The sequence below is a fragment of the Cynocephalus volans genome, chromosome 16, assembly GCF_027409185.1.
Source record: "Cynocephalus volans isolate mCynVol1 chromosome 16, mCynVol1.pri, whole genome shotgun sequence".
NCBI classification, from domain to species: Eukaryota; Metazoa; Chordata; class Mammalia; order Dermoptera; family Cynocephalidae; genus Cynocephalus; species Cynocephalus volans.
Genome location: NC_084475.1, coordinates 35,642,968 through 35,661,942, shown reverse-complemented (window position 1 = coordinate 35,661,942; position 18,975 = coordinate 35,642,968). Strand labels below are relative to the sequence as shown.

At 38.9% G+C, this 18,975-nt stretch overlaps 1 protein-coding gene across 1 annotated transcript in view; it reads left to right on the top strand.

Moving 5' to 3' along the window:
• The window catches only part of PCSK5 (proprotein convertase subtilisin/kexin type 5), a 399,384-nt gene that overhangs the window by 80,617 nt on the left and 299,792 nt on the right, over window positions 1–18,975 (top strand). The window lies entirely within an intron of this gene.

Genomic DNA, 18,975 nt, shown 5'->3' with positions numbered 1-18,975 from the left:
TATTGTACATAGAGCTGCAGTAAACATGGGAGTGCAGGTATCCCTTTGACATGATGATTTCTGTTCTTGCCGGATCATATGGCAGTTCTCTCTGTAGTTGTTTGAGGAACCTCCATACTGTTTTCCATAATGGCTGCACTAATTTACGGTCTCACCAACAGTGTAGAAGAGTTCCCCTTTCTCTGCATCCTCCCCAGCATTCATTATTCTGTTTTTTGGATAATAGCTAGTCTAACTGGTGTGAGACGATATCTCAAAGTGCTTTTGATTTGCATTTCCCTGATGATTAATAATGCTGAGTATTTTTTCATGTACCTGTTGACCATTTGTATGTCTTCCTTTGAGAAATGTCTATTCAGTTCCTTTGACCATTTTCTTAATCAGATTATTATTATTATTATTATTATTTTTACTATTAAGTTGCTTGAGTTCTTTGTATGTTCTGGATATTAATTATTTGTCAGATGTATAGTTTGCAAATATTTTCTCTCATTCTGTGCGTTTCACTCTGTTGATTGTTTCCTTTCCTATGCAGAAGCTTTTTAGTTTGATATAATCCCATTTGTTTATTTTTTCTTTTGTTGTGGAAAACTTCCCAGGAGGCTCAAAAATCCCCAATCAGATTCAATCCACAAAGGTCTGCTCCAAAACACATTATAGTCAAACTGTCAAAAGTCAAAGACAAAGAGAAAATACTAAAAATAGTGAGAGAAAATGTATAACTGAGGCTATAACTGAGCCCCCATCAGACTAACAGCAGATTTCTCAGCAGAAACCTTTCAGGCCAGGAGAGAATGTGATGATATATTCAAAGTACTGAAAGAAAAAAATTGCCAGCCAAGAATACTATACCCAGCAAGGCTATCCTTGGGAAATAGTATATGAAGGGGAAATAGTGTATTTCCCAGCCTCCTTTGAAAATAGACTAATCTGGGGCCGGCCCTGTGACTCACTCAGGAGAGTGCGGCGCTGGTAGCGCCGAGGCTGCAGGTTCAGATCCTATATAGGGATGGCTGGTGCACTCACTAGCTGAGTGTGGTGCAGACAACACTGTGTGGAGGGTCGTGATCCCCTTACCGGTCAAAAAAAAGAAAATAGACTAATCTGGTCTTGGGAATTCATGATTTCTGAGAGATGGATTAGAAAATGTTACTTATTCTTGATCATGAAATCCTTATGTCACCAATTTGCTCTGTAATCTGTAAAAAGCCCTTTACTTTTTCTTGAAAATTTTTATTGCTAAACAGTGCCAGTCTGGTTTCCATTATACTATATTTTTCGTAATCCTCATCCTTGCTTTTCTACAGAATGTCTCTAAACCATAGCATTTCCTATCCCTGTCTCGTGCTTTCCGGCTCCTTGCCTTTTGTTCCTTCTGCCCGGAGTGTTCTCCCATCCCGTCCCTGTCTGCTCGGGTCAGGGCTGTGCTGTCCTTCAGAGCCACACTGAAGCTGACTGTCCCAGAAGCACTGCCCTGTGTTCTCCCCTGTCTGTTCTCCGTCCTCTCACCTCCTGGGCCCTTTATCCCTGCTGCTTACAGCCTCCATCACTTGGCACTTCATACTCCGGTTATGAATTTTGTTTTGTAATCTCCTCTGTGAGACTGGGAGAAGGGTCACTTGAGTGCAGGCTGTGCATCTTGATTCCTCTTTATATCCCCTCCCACCTCCCAGGAACCTACCCCAGTAGGGCAAGGCATTTGTGCTTATTTGGGTGAGTGTGGCTGGTATTTCTCTCAACTTCTCTTTTCTTGGTCCTACTCAGAAGTGGAAGGTTGTGAAAATATTTTGGACCCCACACAGAATTTTACACAGAAATTTCTCTCATGTTTAAGGGAAATAAAGCGGAGCCATAAAGCTAAGTTCAAGGGGAGGTGGGAATCTAAACATCATTCAAGTAGGCATCACTTGAGGGGACTACGGTCTTCGTAGTCAGCTTATTAGCTCTGAGACCAAGAAAGAGTCAACCCCAACGGGGGGCTTTGGCGCTAAGGAGCTTTGTCTGCTCTGACAAAATGATTGGAGTATCGTGGGATTAAGAATAGGATGGAAGCAAAAATGCCTCTACACCCCTGTTTATAAGACCATAAGACCAGCATGAGGGAGAGCCTCTTGTCTTCCATTTCTTCCTGCAGAAAAGAGTCAAATTGCTGTCTGTGCATGTCCCACTGGATGATGTATGCATATGGCTCGTTCCCTGATCCTGTCATCCCTCTAGCAGGACAGGCTGGGCTCTGGTAGGAGCCATGGCGGGGCTTTAGCACCCTGGCTAGCTTGGCAACTGAGAGTGTCCGTGCCTGCTTAGTGAAATCGCTTCACTCCAAAGAACCACTGTTATTTCATTGGAACGTCTCTTTCTGACATGAGGAAAGATGAAGAAGACAGCTTTTGTTTGGCCACTTAAAATGTTGGATGTTTCTCAACACATATTTGGTAAGAATTATTCATATAGGTAACAAATACGGAGTATTTACTATGTGCCTGGCAATGTGCTAAGTACTATTTGAGTATTTTCAAATGCAGTGCCAATAAAGGTGTGTGTTAATGTTGGCCCTGGAACCCTCCTACACTATTGGTAGGGCTGTAAATTAGTGCAGCTGTTATGGAAAACCAGTATGGAGGTTCCTCAAACAACCAAAGATAGACCTACCGTACGATCCAGCAATCCCAGTGCTGGGTACATACCCAAAGGAATGAAATCATGTTGAAGGGACACCTGCACTCCAATGTTTATTGCAGCTATATTTACAGCAACCAAGAGTTGGAACCAACCTAAATGTCCAATGACAGATGACTGAATAAGGAAAATGTTTCATGTGTATACAATGGAATACTACTCAGCCATAAAAAAGAATAAAATTCTGCCATTTGCAGCAACATAGATGAGCTTGGAGAAAATTATGTTAAGTGAAATAAGCCAGACACAGAAAAAGAAATACCACATGTCCTCACTCATAAGTAGGAGCTAAAAATAAATACATAAATAAACAAAGGAAAGAAGGAAAGAAAGAATACAATAATATTTTGAATTTTTAGAGGGAGAGAACAGAACTTTGGTTATTAGAGGTGGGAGAGGGGGAGGGAGAGGGGAGTTAGCAAGAAATTAGTTAAGGATCATAATGAATGATTTTGTTTTTTAAAGATGATTTGATCATCACATATTGTGCACAGGCATTGATATTCAACTATGTACCCCACAAATCTATAATCAGTTATGTTTCAATTTTTTAAAAAATATTAGCCCTGTTATAAGAGAGGAATCTGAGGTTCATGAAGTTCAGGTAACTTGTCTAAGGTCACTCAGCCTGAAAGTGGCAGAGCAGAGATGTGAAAGCAGGCAGGTTGATGCCAGAGTCCACAGCATCTTGTCCCGAACTTCTCTGCTATTTATAAGGGAGAAGACACTGTCCTGCCCTCCGGGGACTTCTAATCTACCCATAGAGAAATGATTAAAATACAAGGCAGAATGATGGGTGCCTTGTAAGATAAATTCACTATTTTGGGAACAACCAAAGTGCTTCAGATTCCTACTAAATGATTACTTTTCCCCTAACAAAAGGGATGGGAAATAGGTTTCACTGTTAGGTTTGTCTGTCAGGAGTAATATGACAGAAGGAGAGCCGGGTCTGTCAAATCTGCAAACCTAGATTCAAATCCCCATTGATTTACTTAGTATGCCCGTGACTGAATGGGTTGGACTCTCCTCAGCTGGGACCTGAGTGTCTAAGTCTTACGTATGGGTTATCTATTGCTGCATAACGAAACATCACAGAACTTAGTTTTTCAAACAACAGTTATCCCATGGATTCTGCAGGTCAGGAATTCAGACAGGACCCGGGAAGGAAGGCTTTTCACTGTTGTGTGATACCTGGGGCTTGAGCTGGAAGACTCAAAGCCTTGATGAAGATGGGAAGACCCACTTCCAAGGTGGCCCAGTTGCATGGCTGGCCAACTGGTTCCTCTATACGTGGCCTCATTCCAGGGCTGTGCCCGAGTGTCCACTGGGTGTGGTGCTGGCTCCCTCAGGCAGGTCATCCAAGAGGTTGTGTTGGAAGTGGTGATGCCTGGTATGCTGTAACCTCAGAAGTCACAGACAGTTACTTCTGTAATTTTCTACTGGGCACATGAGTCAGCGCGGATTCAGTGGGAAACGGACTAGGCAAGAGTGTGTGTACTTGGTGGTGAGGATCGCTGGCAGCCGTTTTAGAGGCTGGCTACCACAATTAAATGAAATTTTGCACGATAAGTCTTTAGCACAGCACCTGAAACTAGAAAGCCCCCAATAAACCATAATTGTTGTTAGTATTATTCTGATTTCTTAATTGCAATACATATTGTTTCTTTTTCATTTGTTGTTTGCATTGCTACAAGTGGGAGAAGGATGAGATATCCCATGCCCAGTGGGCATTCTTCGGAGCACTGTGGGCTGACACAGTGGTGACACGGCCAGGCAAGGCACTGGTTTCCTTTTTCCTTTTCCAAGACTTGGGCCCTGCTGCTGTGTTTCTGACCTCCAGAGGGTTCTGCCTTCAGCTCATTAGCCTGGGCCTGTTTCTGTCATTCTATATTTATCACAGGAGAATGGAGATTAAAGAATAGCATGAAGTGTGCCTGAGTGTCTCTTTTAATTAATGAAAAAGCTTTGCCCATGTTGCCCCACCCCTTGGAAGCTGGAGTGCAAAACCATTATGTCTAGCCTTGAGGCGTGGGCAATATATTCAGGGAAATGTGCATTTATGAGAGTATATTATGGAGATGATGGCTGTATAATTACTCCTCTGTCCTGACAGCCTGTGCTCAGGTTTACAGGAGTCGGAGTGCTCAGTCCTAGAAATACAATTCAGTTCTCGTGGCATCGAGAAACTTCTGCAGCTATTCTTTGTCAGGCATGGTGCCAAGCACCAAGGGTTTAGAGAAACACTATTGGTGCCTCCTAAGAAGATCAATTAAGTCAAGGGGTGGGGGGGATATATATGCACCAAAGAGAGCTTGCTGGGCAAACAACTTAAAGTTTTTAAGCAACTAAAACTAAAAAGTTTTTAAACAACTGAAACAACTAAAACTCCCTAAAAGTTTTCCTGAGATCATGTTCATGGATCAGTCACTGCTCCTTGGGCACTGGGCTGTAATTTTTGCTTACAGGTTTGCATCTTCCATTAGAATTTCATGAAGAGCTTTTAAACATATCCAAACTTGGGCCCCACTATCAGAGATTCTTTCTGTTTGGTGTAGAGTGGAGCTCAGGCAGTGGGATTTCATCAGAACTCCCTGTAATTCTAATGTGCTGTATGTGGTAAATACTCAGTAAATGCTGATGGAATCAACTGATGAGCAAACTGGAATAAAAGCAAATCTGTGGTCACCTCCATAATTGCTCACATTTAATGAGTGCTGAGTATGTGTCAAGCATGTTGCGAAACTTTCACAGGTATTAGCTTATTGCCAATGTTCTGATGAGTTAGGAAGTATTATCATCTTCATTTTATAGATGAGGATATTAAAGCATAGGAAAGCTAATTTGCCTAAGGTCACACAATTCACCAGGGGCAGACCCTGGTGTTCAAACCCAGTCACTCTGCACCCAAAGACATAGGATTCCAACTATTTCTACATCTGTGGTACTTAAACTAGCAGGCATCGAATCACCTGGAATGCTTCTTACAACAGATCACTGCCCACCCCCTCCTTCCCCCAAGGAGAGACTGAGAATTTGCATTTCTCACAAGTTTCCAACTGATGCTGATGCTGGGGTCTAGGAACCCTTTGAGAAGCCGCTGCTCTACCATAATTTAAACACAAGTTTATGTGAGCAGAGCCTGCTTCTGTCTCCCAATTATCAGGTGGGAGAAGGGCTTTTAAACTTATGGTGCATTTTAAAGCATACCTGGTCAATTTAACTTTTTTTTGCTCTTATACCTTTTTCTTACTGACAACATTTTCCATTTGGGAAACGGGCAGCTTTAATATGGGAAGATATTTTCACTTTACCTGCACTGATCGTCTTGGCTTATACATTCTTTCAAGCTGCTCCAGAGACAAAGGATATCTGATAGGAAAGGTCATGAGGATTTGGCCGAGTCTTTGGGAATTCAGTGGAATAGAACTGGTTTTAACACACCCAGGTGATAAAATGGACCCATTTTATATTACTAAAGAAAATTCAGTTTGACTCTAGAGACAACAAGGTTAAGTAAGACTCTTCTTCAAGGATCTGGGAATGCCAGTTAAGCAAGTTCAGGGAGTTAAATATTTTAAAAATTATTATAAAATATTTAAGACATACAGAATGTTTAAAGAGTACCATAAATGCCTGTTCACCCACCCCTGTATAAGGAATAGAATAGAATATAATTGAAGTCCCACTGTTTAAAGAATACCATAAATGCCTGTTCACCCACCCCCATATAAGTAATAGAATATTATGTAATTGAAGTCCCCTGTGATTCTATCCTAATAGCATCCCTTCGTCTCCTACAGAGTTACTGCAGATGCTGAACTTGAAATACACTTTGGGAGCACTCCCTTATGGGTGAGATTCTTCTCTTTGTGGGAGGGGTTATTCAATTTACAAAAGACTTACATTTTTTCTTAAATCATCATAAAACACACATTCATACCTGGAATTCAACAGTTGGGTGATTAATAAACAGTCCCAAGAAAATAACTTGAAAATGAATCTTGGGTGAGAGTGTAAGTTTAATGGAAAAGCTTTTTCATTCCTTTAGTCATGTAAATATTTTATTACTTAAGGAAATTGATGTAGCATTGCACGGTATTTCTTGTCTAACTGTTCAGAACTAATAATGATGTTGGAGAAGCTCACAGAAAATAACTTAAAAAAATTTTTTTTTCTCCCTCATGGAAGGCAAGCTAAATTCAAAAGAAAAAGTAGAGAAAGACCAGGAAGCTTTGTTATTTGATTCTCTGTCTCTAGGATTTAGTCCTGTGTGACTAGTACTCTTGACGCATCATCTTGGTTAGCACAGTAGAACTTTGTGATGAATATTGGGTGGCCTATTTAATATGCATTATTTAAAGGCAGATTGTAACAAATGGGCTCATTTTTTGATGCACTAACTCAGATTTCATGAAAGCTCTCTGGGTGGTTTTTCTGAGGGGAAAAAATCATATTTGTCGATCAGCAGAGTGGAAATTAGCTGAGTTCGGTTATTCATGTGGGACATATCTGCCAAAAACTATGAACTAGCTAGGATAGTAATTGCAAAAAATGATTTTAAGCCACATGGTTTTTTCTCAGCCAACTGGATGGCGTTCAGTACTCCAAGAGTTTGAGGCATTGCTGTTTTCTGTGGTTGGCACACATTTTCCTAATGATTTATACTGTCATTTGACTCTAATAAAATGTGGTGGACTTGTGGCATTATAGTCCTGGCAGCTTGAAAGTCACCTTTTTAAGATACCCCATTTAGCTGTTTTAATTGAAAATGTGACATGGTAGAAATATGCAACCATGTGGCACATTCTGATGCAGGCAGGAGGCCTGAGGAAAGACAGATTCCAGCTAGTCAGTAAATGGCATACTGGTAGGAACTACCGGGAGTTGAGACATGATTTTGGTGTACTAGGATTTGCCACTAACTAGCTCTAGAAAAGTATTTCACCTCTCTCAGTCTCGATTCATCTGAAGAAAATGAGGAACCTGGACTAGATGCCTTCTTAAAATCTTTTCCTGCTTAGGATTCTTCTGGTTCCACATGGCATGTTGTACTGGATATTGAGTCTAGGAAGGGCACATACCATCAACGGGTTCATGTCTTGATCTCCAGCAAAGAGCTACCCCATCAGCTCCCGACTGCTGTACACCATGCTTTTCTTAAACTGCTTCAGACTCAACACATCCCCTGTGTGGGAGGTCCCCAAGACCAACTGCAAGTTCAGTGAACCACTAGACTGTTTCACATGACTCATTGTATTGTCCTATCTGTTAATAGCTTTAAATGTTGATTCTAACCAACCAAATAAAATAACAAGATTCATGCACACGTGAACATGCATGTGCGTGCATGCACACACACACACACACACACACACACACACACACAGCCCTCTTTTATCTTGTTTTCTTCCTAATGATGTATGGCTTCTCTAGGCAGAGAAAATGAAATATTTTCATAATATGTCTCTACCAATATGTTTTCCACTTACATTTATTTTATCATAGACAGGCAGAGTGGACCTGAATCCCTTCCCCCACCCTTGAATATTAACTGACTAGCTTTTCTGCTTCTGTAATTAGCTTGCGCAAGGTTTTACAAGCCCCTGTGGGTGGGACTTTCTGGTAAGGGCAGATAAAGGACTTCCCAAACCGCCCAAAGTTCACCCAGTTCCGGGAAGGGCCTAACCACACAAGGGGTGGGCTGTTGGGCAATTCCCCAGTTCCTCGTCTGTATACCACCCCACTGAAAGCCACCAATGAATTTAAAAGTCACCTCAGGTGACCAATAAGCTGTATACAACTCATCCTGTTGCCAGAGTCTGCCTACCAAACTGTGCTATAAAAAGTGCTCGTGTTAAGAGCTCGGGGCCGCTCTTGTCCAGGAGACTGAGCGACCCCAGCATGCTGGAATAAAAACCTCTTGCTTGATTGCAGCAATCTCTGTCTCCTGGTCTTTTTGCGATGAGCCTTCCCAACAAATAAGATTGGTGCTTTCGGGCCAGTCTTACAGCAGTAGATATGATTTTCTGTGATTTGTGAAGATAAACCTTTACTATTGCATTTTGAAACTCTCCATCACTTTCTTGATGAGTTTAAACCTGTGGGGCTCTCAAACACTGGCCCAAGGATATTTAGGGGGCCAAACACAAGAGTGGCTGAGCTGGAATAATAGCACCTCTATTCTAAAAATGTTGTCTTCCCTGAATCAAGACAATACTCATAAGGGATAATTCCAAGAAAAAGCAAACTGGTATCTCAAGTATGGTCTGTGTTTCTTCTACAGCCTGGGAAATCCTAACTGAGTCAAAGTTCCTATAAGGCAGACTTTTATTGATGTATGCATGCATTCATTTGTTCATTTATATTTGGCAAAGATTTATTTTTGTCCCAGCACCTTCAGTGTTCCTGATAGCAAGAATAAAATAGTAAATGAGATGGCCATGTTGCGTTCTTTAATGAAGCTTAAGGGGAATATTTTAGGGGTAGAGGTTTGGGTAATTTTAATCAGTTTGCCTAATCAGTTGATACTGGTCCACTGAGGGTACATAGCAGTGGTACTTAATTGGTACTTACTCATTAGTTTACGATGATTATAATCACTGTGAGTTCATTGGTTGTAATGGAAGTAGGTATATTAGGAATGTTTGGTTAACCTATAAATAACTAGTCAAAGTGCTTCCAGAAGAGGCCAATAATTAATGCTCTACTTGGAAAAATCCTTTTGATAACATCCATTTCTGCTAGTACAAATTATTACAACCTTTTATGAATTTCCTTGAGCAAGATATCTTATTCCATACTGGTAATATATCTCCTCAGCTTTGCTTTCAAAGAGTAAAAAATATTTGGTGTATTAGTCCATTTTTTGTTGCTTATAACAGAATACTGGAAACTGGGTCATTTATAAGAAAATAAAATTTATTTCTTATGGTTATGGAGGTTGGGAAGTCCAAGGTCTAGGGAACATATCTGATGAGGGTGTTCTTCTGGATGGTGACTCTGGAGTGATTCAGGGTGTCACATGGCAAGAATGGCATATGCATGAGAGCTAACCTTCTCCCTTGCTCTCCATATAAAGCTGTCAGAAACATGCCCATGACAACCCATTAAACCATCCACCCATTCTCCATGAATGGATCAATCCGTTCATGAGGGCACACGCCTGGTGATCCAATCATCTCTTTAAAATTCCACTTTCCACCACCATATTGGGGGTTAAGTTGCAACACAGCTTGATGAGCTTGGGGGGGGCATTCAAACCACAGCATGTGGGTAGTCTGGCCCTTTGGACCCCACTCTGCCATGATGAGTGGGTCTGTTAACAGGAACAAAGATGTTTTAATCAAGATTTTAGTCAAGATTTTTCCTTAATTAGTAATTCATTTTCTCTTAGAAAGCAGATAGGATTGACCCTTGAACTCACTTATCTGTAGTTGTCTTGAACATGTTGTTCAAGTTTTTTTTATCAAACAGCTTCTCTGACTCCCTCAGTTATCATTTACCTTTCACCCAGGATCAGGATTAGTTCTAGTGATTAAAACACATTTTTGCACTTATTGTAACCTATCACTCTGCCAATGAAGGTTCTTTTAGTAAGTGCTCAATAAATGTCTGTTGATATAAAGTGAGGAGAGAGTCGGTCATTTAGATTTTATCATTTTCCAAATACACAGAATTGAGATTGGCTACTCCTAAAAGGTGATGGTGCCTTCAAATGTTCTGTTTTGGAAATTTAAATTCTGCAACAGACGCATCTGGAATGCTTCTTTTCGTTAATTTTGGTTGGCAGTGAACTTGGCCAGGAAATTAATGGAGTAAAAGGAATGATTCTTTGCAATCCAGTGATGAGAAGAATCAGGAAGAAGAAAATGCCTAAATTGCCTGGGGAGGAAAAAGTAATAACCATCTTCAAATAGAATGCACATGCACATCAGTGTAATTTTTCCATTTTCTCCAAAATCCTTGGTAGGCTGCCTCTGCCTAGGGATGGAATTCTGAGCTAGTGATGGGTCGTCCAATATGCAAATGGTACAAGCTGAAAGAGCTGCTGCACGCCAGATGAAGTCAAATTATAGTGAGACAAGTAGAATAAAACTATCAATTCTGAAACAGGATTTGATTACTTAACTGCATGAGTCAGTATCAAAATTGGGTTCGGAATGCAGAGATGTTCTTTTTTGATGGTAGATGACGTGGACAAAGTCAAAAATGCATTCACTGGTTATTCTTTCCTTGATTAAAAAGAAAAGAACCTGATCCGAAACTTCAATTTCTTTCTATATGCTAAGAAAAAAATCAGTCAGTTTGTCTGGATAGTGTCTTTTCAAATGTTTGGTACAAGTTTTACATAATAATCTTAAAAGACTACTTGGAAGAAGTGTGGCTTTTATTTTCTTTCTTTTTCTCTTTTAGCTTCCTGGTGAGTTGAATTTGACCCTTGTAAAAAGCCTACTGGTGTAGAAGTTCTGATCCAAACAAACTAAATTCACATGTCTAAAGCAAAGCAAAGAAAATTATGCCCAGGTAGCATAGAACTAAGTTCTCCTGATGATCTCTTTGCATGGTTTCCTGAGACTTAGTTAAATTAGTGTCAGACTTGATATTTGGGTTTGCCACCTAGTGATAGAGAAATCATTCTTATCTTTCAGTGAGCTAAATTCATCCGGACTCCCAGCAGTAGTAAGTTAAGCATAGCAGGTCTACATAATTTTTTTTTTCATAGCTCATTCCTGTTCTGCAGAAATGCTTTTTGTGCCCATTCTCAGTTTTCTCCCATGCCTGAGCTTGGTGTCCCGGGCCCTTCTGTTTCACATCCATGAATACTACAGTCACACAGAAACAAATGCTCTGCAAGCTTTTGTAGCTAGTGCTTACTTAGAATCAGGTGCTAGATCTTTAAGAAGAAGATATTGAAAAAAAGCTTATAGACCACCAAATTAGATTGGGCCTGGAGTGTAACTCAATTCAAGCCCTCAGTTCATGCTGAATACCCACCTTGTATGTTTTCAGTAACCAGAAATATGCTCTACTCAAATGGCCCTCTCTGTAATGAGTAATTTTGTTCATAAGCACTTCCTTGTACTTTATCAGAAACTTATGTCACTTGGTCTAAATTCCAGATTTGGGATCACATCTGATCCCTATTTCAAGTTGATTTCTAGGTCCTTTTGATGTGACCCAGTATTTTTTTTTTTTTTTTCTGGCAGGACAAGCTATTCCATAGTTACTTTACGTATTTCCTATTCCAGGCCTGAAACCAACCATTACTCCAAAGTCCCTTGTCCTTTTTTTGTTTTTGTTTTTGTTTTTGAAATTGACATTTGGAGCCCACGATATGGGCACTAAGATTCTCATTGCTATTGGGTTAGTATTTAGGACTTTTCAGTGAACAGAATTGGGCAAATGCATTTTTTATATATATGAAATGTACCTTGAGTTTATACAGATATTTCCAAGTTAAAATATACCAGGTTTTTAAAATGTACCCTCATCAATTTTACATCTGCATCTTTTTCCCATGATAAAAATTCTGTTCTCAGTGACACCTCAACATAACCACTCTTTAGTTTTATCTCACGCTCTATACAACACTATCTCAGAAAAACAAAATTACCACCAGATGGTGATAACTGTTTAATATAAATTTTATATAGTTTTTTGCCCTTCAACATGTATCCCACACGTATCACATGGTCAAATATTTTTCTTTCTGAAGACATTTTTAAATGGCTCTCATGCTGCCCCAGAATCTTCTCAAAATCAACCAAGAAAAAGAAGATCAAGAAAAATCTGTATGCTACACATTACATGATTTTAAATCTACTCTACCAGCAGAGTATTTTTATTTTTGCCAACATATTTTAGTTTATGTTCTCTGTGCTGTCATTGGAAGATTAGAAAATATTACAAAGATATTCATTGCAGTCAATTGAACAGGCAATAGATGGAGGGTAGCAACACCATCTGTTCTAGCAACCTGATGCCCTGGAAATAAATACTCTATTTTGAAGGAATGAAATTAACTCCATCAGGTCTATGCACAATAGCATGTAATTATTTCCCCTAACGTGCGTACTTTAGAAAAAAGTGGGTTAAACTTGCCATTCTTTGTTAGTTTGAAAGATGAGGTAAAGCAGGACTAGAAACATTTCTAACTGTAAACTTTTGTCCAAGAAAATGAAAGATTAAACAAATCTGTAATGATCAAATCTCATTCATTCTGGACAAGTGAAAGGGAATTTGCAGCAAACAAATCATTTAAACTAGCTGTATACACTAATGAGCATTGAATTTGTTCTGTCCTCCCAGGACTTGAGAGCTAGGAGTTACTACAGACTGTTCAATAAAGGCATTAATTTAATGTGTAACAGGAGGGAAAATGAAGGAAAGAAACAAGAAATGTAATTCCCACAGAAAAGAAGTAATTGGTAATGATTTTATTCCTTCAACAACTTTATTGAGCTCCTCCTACGTATCAGGCATAATTCAACCTGCTGGGGATAACAAATGTAAATAGGTTATGTGGCTTGCTCACTAGCAGGTTGTAGTCAAACTGGGAAATAGCTAACTGTGTAATATCTTTTTTTTTTTTTTTTTTTTTTTTTGTCGTTTTTTTCATGACCGGCGCTCAGCCAGTGAGTGCACCGGTCAGTCCTATATAGGATCCGAACCCGCGGCGGGAGCGTCGCCGCGCTGCCAGCGCAGCACTCTACCAAGTGCGCCACGGGCTCGGCCCTAACTGTGTAATATCTAACAGTATAATACAGGCATGCACAAAGTACAGTGAGACCCCTGCAAATATATTTAAGCTTTTTGATGTTGTTTTTGATCTTTGATTTGTTTACATGGGCCTCAGATTTCTAATGTGGGAATAGACCCAAGTTATGTGTTGAAATTAGGTGATGATACAGGAGAGGATTTCTTTGAAGACAAATGGATGATTTCCACACAATTACTGCAAAAATTGCTTCCCACAGAACACTACTTCTAAGGATTCTTAATAGGCATCTCTAAAGTCAAGTCGTTTGAGACATACTGATGTGAACCAACTTAAAAAGATTTCTTTACCGCAGGACTTCTCAGAGACTTGAACATTCTAAGACACTTTGTGAATTGGCAAGAGAGAAATGTAAATAGGCAGCGTTTGTTTCCCTAACCTGTTTGTTCAGAGAATACATTTTATACAGAGTATTGTTTCATTCAAGATTGATTTGTAAGTGATCAGAAATTTCAATGCAAACTAGGGGAAGGGAAAAAAATGGGAGAGCAGGGAATTTATTAGCCCATATAACTCCGGACTGGCATGCCTCACTTCATCCAGGAGGTGAAGCAGGTCTCCAGGATCCCAATTCTTTCTGCGGCTCCATATAGCTCTGATCTCTCCAATTGCTGGATTCGCTCTCAAGCAAGCTTTTTGCTCATGGTTACAAGGTTGCAAGACAGCTGTCAGTAGTTGCCAGTTTGAATCTAATGGAAAAAACAAGAGCTTTTGCCTCTGTATGCCAAGAAAAAACTCGTGGAGGTACACACTTTCTTTTTCATCCCTCCTCACCTTTTTCTGTCTTGTGTCATTGTTTTCTGACCCCTGAGTCTTGGCTGCCTCCTCGGATACGTTTGGGACAAAGTGATCTAGAGAGAGAGTGCTACGGAAGAGGTAGCAGGAGTCTACAGATGAACATAAGGCTTGGGAATGGAGGTCACCCCACCCTAACAAAAATCTTGGGGCATAGGTGGGCATCCTTTTCAGGCAAGTTTCATGTCAGAGTGGAGGCAGCTGTTGATGAAAAGCCCTCACCAGACAGCTTTCAAGAAGACTCGGCTGCCCTGCTGCCTTGGCGAGGCCAACCGCAGTGTTGGTCAGAAGGGCAGTGGGTGGTCTGCAGGCACTGGCGTGGCTGTTTGACCCCCGGTGCTGCTAGTAGATGCAACTCCCTCTCCCTGGATCGTCTTCAGTCTGTCACTATGGCACCAGCTCTATGCTATGTACCCCTTAGATAATTTTTTTTTGAAAATTATATCTGTATGGTTTTCCTCCAATAGTTTGCTTGGATAAATTGGAAATCTATAGACAAGTTGAAAGAATAGTATAATGAATACATGTATTCCACTCAGCTGTATTCACCGAAAGTTAGTTATTCTTTCTCTCTTTATAAACATTTACCCCCTTTTTTTCTGAACTCTGAAAGTATATTGCAGACATTGTGCAAATGCACCCCTAAATATTTCAGGACGCATCTCCTAAGAACACTATTCTGTAAAACCAAAATACCATCCTCACTTCTAAGAAAATTAGTGGTGATTTTATCAAATTTACTGTCTGTATTCGGATTTCCCCCATTGTCACAATGATGTTTTGAATACATCTATCCCTTTTGATCCAGAACCCGGGATGTACTTTGCCATTATTTGTTTCATCTCTTTAACTCCTGTAATCTAGGACAGCTCCCCTGTCTTACTGGGGGAGTGGGGGATGGGGAGAGGGGGATTGGCCTTTCGTGTTAATGATTTTGATGAGGTCAGGCTTGTGGTTTGTAGAGTAAATCTCACTTTGGACTTTGATGGTTTTTTCAGAACTGGATAAGGAGTTAAACATTTTTAGCACAAAAACTGTCTAGGTAAGATTATAGCCCTCCCAGTGCTCCATGTCAGGTGGTATAATGTCAAGTCCCACTTGTTGGTGATATTAAAAATTTCACTTGGTTGGTTGAGGTGATATCTGCTAGATTTCCCTATTGTAAAGGTGCAGTTTGTCTGTATAATTAATAAGAGATCTGAGGATATTTTAAGACGTGAGAATTTCCTATTCCCTATCAACCTTTTCCCAAGATTTTAGCATCTATTGATGATTCCTGCCTAAATTAATCATGACATCAGTGGCTGCAAGATGGTGATTTTCTAGTTTTGTAATCCCATCTTCATTCCACTTTCTTTTTAAATATCATTATGAACTCATGGATTCTTTTCAAATGTAGTGATTCACCACCGACATTACTGACTTTCTTTTTTGGTTCTAAAAATGTGCCAAGTTTGATGAATGAAGAGACCTTTCAAGTTGGCTCCTGTGTCCTTTTGAGAATTCCCCATCAGTTTTTTAGCATGTCTTCCCTTATGGCAAACAAAATACCTTGTATTTTCTCTGCTCCAGACCTAGAAATAGCCATTTCTCCAATAGGTAGTTTCTTTTGTTGAAAAATAGTATTTAAAAATCAAGATATTGGTGGTAAGGGTGTCATGGGTCCTAAAGTCCCTTTTTTAGTGGACAGAGCTACGGATGTATGTCAAGAGTTCATACTGGTACCTCCAGTTACAATCTAATACCAAATATTCTCTCTTCCTGGCCCATTTCATATTTCTGTCCCTTCCTCCCACAGTGAGAATTATGGTTCTCAGTAATATCCATAAGTTTACTATCATACATGGAAAATAGTGTTGGAATTACTACACCAATACCACTACCAACAACAGCCCTACTTAAGTAAAATTCAATATTTCTTTTTGTCTTTAGAATATATTCCACTGAGGATACAGTCAGACCACTTGGATTAAAAGTTGCTTGAATAAATTATTTTCTTCTCTGTTATATCATCAGTTTCATATGCAATTAGGTTAATTTGTTTCTGTTCTGTCAGTTTTAGAGTTCTCTCCCCCATCTTTATATATTTCATTTTATTCATTTATTTAATTTTATTTTGAAATATGTAAAACGTGGTTCAAAGTAAAAAACGTAGAATACTATATATCCATTATTTTTTTCATTTTGCTTTTATCACTTAATATAGTCCTAGAAATGGTTCTGTATTCTTTTTTATAGCTGTGTCATGGTAGAGTTACCATAATTTATTTAACTAGACACCAATGAATGGGCAAGTAGGTTATTTCTAATATTTTGTTTTTACAAATAACTCCAAACTGAGTAACCTTGTACACATATTTTTTGTTGTTCTTGGAGATATATTTTCAGGGTAAATTCCTAGCAGTAGCATGGCTCAGTCAAAAGGTAGAAAGAAGCAAGTTTGTTTTATTAGATATTCCCAAAGCCCCTCAGTAGGAGATGGAACAGTTTAAATTCCCATCAACCATGTCCGAAAGTCCTTTCCACTACCACCTGACTGTGTTATCAATTTTTGAATTTTGGCTAGTTTGATAGATGAGAAATGGTATCTCTGTGTTATTTTACCTGATTTCAGAATCACGACATTGCTTTGCCCCGACCCTTTATTCTTGGGCATTTGATTTAGTCTATTTTAGGAGTTAAATTTTGCCTTGTGGAACAATTTTAATGTATTTTTCTTTTAGTAGAGTCTTTTAAGCTCATTCACATATATAGATATGACCAGTCCATTTAATCTCAATTTTGTCATTATTTATTGTTATACATATATGTGGTTTGTATTCTGTTATATTTACTGTGTTTTACTCTGTGGTCTGTTCTTTGCTCTTTTGAAATTATTTCTATTGGTTTTGGGGAAGGCTTGTATTATTATTTTAGTGATTATTACAGATAACTTTTATATCCCCTTAGTTCTTTTTTCTTCACTTGAGTTTCTATATTTGGTTTGTTTAAATGATGTCTTTTGACTCTGACCTATCAAGTAATTCACTAGCTTATTCCATTTTACCATTTCTATCTCTTTTCTCCTTCCATTTTAAGTGATTTCTACTCTGTCAGAACACGTAACATACAAAATTCTTCCACCCTGGTTTTCCCACTGTTGCTTTAATGTTAGATTTACAATTAAATATATTTCACACTCACCAGTTAGTTCTTTTGCCAGTCATATTTTGGTTATATGAAGTACATCCTCTGCCAGATTAGAAAAGGGATTTTAAATGCCACATACCCTAAGTCCTTAATTATATAGAATGTTTTCTGTAGTCTTGATACTTGAAGGATAGCTTGATTGACTTTTTTAACCTTGCAAGTGACTTTTTTTGGGGGGGCGGGGGGTTCTGGAGACCAACAGGACTTTTTTCCTTAAAGTATTCTGTTAAAAATTAGACAAGCATATTAGAATTTCTTTGCCTGTTTTCTTCATTATTTCCCTTTCCCTTCCATACTTGCCCTTGGATACTTTTTTACTTCTATGTCATTTGCATTTTGTTCTCTTTTCTATATTTGTACCTTTCTTCAATGCTCCTGATTATATTTTCAACTGGATCAATTTTCTCTTGGACACCTTGTAATTTAGTTTTTATTTCTCATAAAACTTAGTCTTCAGTTTATTTCTAGAACTAAGTCAACTCTGGTTTCACATCTTTCTGTTTTTTCTGTCCATATATGTTTTTAAATTTTTTATTTGAGCTATATTTCTATATCTGAAGATTCTGTTTTAGTGCATTTCATTTAGGTTCAGGTGTGGTGTTACATTTTTGTTCTATTGCAGATTTTTTAACAGGCTTTTTAGCAACAGCAATACTCATATTCTGATTCTTTTTTTATTTTGTTCTTACAGAAACATTAAATGGATATTTGTCTACTGGTCTTCATTCATTTTGATTTTTTTTTTTTTTTTTAAGACCATTAGTAGCAGTTGTATGTAGAATGAGGTGGGAGTTTGGATGACTTATTAAGTCCCATAGTTCGGGAGAGCTAGGTGTTTTGGTGCACTAAGGTTCATTTGTTTTGCTCACTTTTTCTGGAGAAAGTGAGGAGAGGGAAGATGGGCTTCTGATGTTGTGATGCTCTTTTGCTTTTCTACTTTTCATCTCTTTCTTGTCTCTTTCTCCATCAAGTCTTCAAGGGGTGCCCTTTCTAAGTTGCTCCCTCACTTCCAGAACAGGTGCCTTCCTACAAGTGCCATCCCTGCTCCTTTGCACTTGGAGCTTTATGGAGATCTCAGATCTGTTCTCAGTATTTCCCTACTGAGGATGGGCCTTTCTCCTTTTGAGGTTATTTTATCTGTGTTCTACCATTGCTGGGCTTCTGCTGCTTCTTTACTTTTCTGCTCAGTCTCCACCTGACTTTTTGCTTTAAAATGGTCTCAAGAACTGGTTCTGCTGAATTTCAGTATTTTTCTCCTACTTATGTATAATTTGAGGATCGTTATATTTCCTTTCTCCTAGATGTGATATAGATATATGTTAAGGATGCTTTTACATTTTCTCCTTGTTTGGTCTATATGTGTTTTTGAAGGACGTGTGGAGAGATTTAGATATAGGTGGCTTTCACTATCTTATTGGACCCAAGATTAGATTCTCCAGAGCCTATTCTGGATATGACAAAAATAAAATGCTGCATATTTTCTTCTGTTTGCATTTTTACTATAGCCATTTTAATTCTTCCTTAAGAAATAGTTGCAG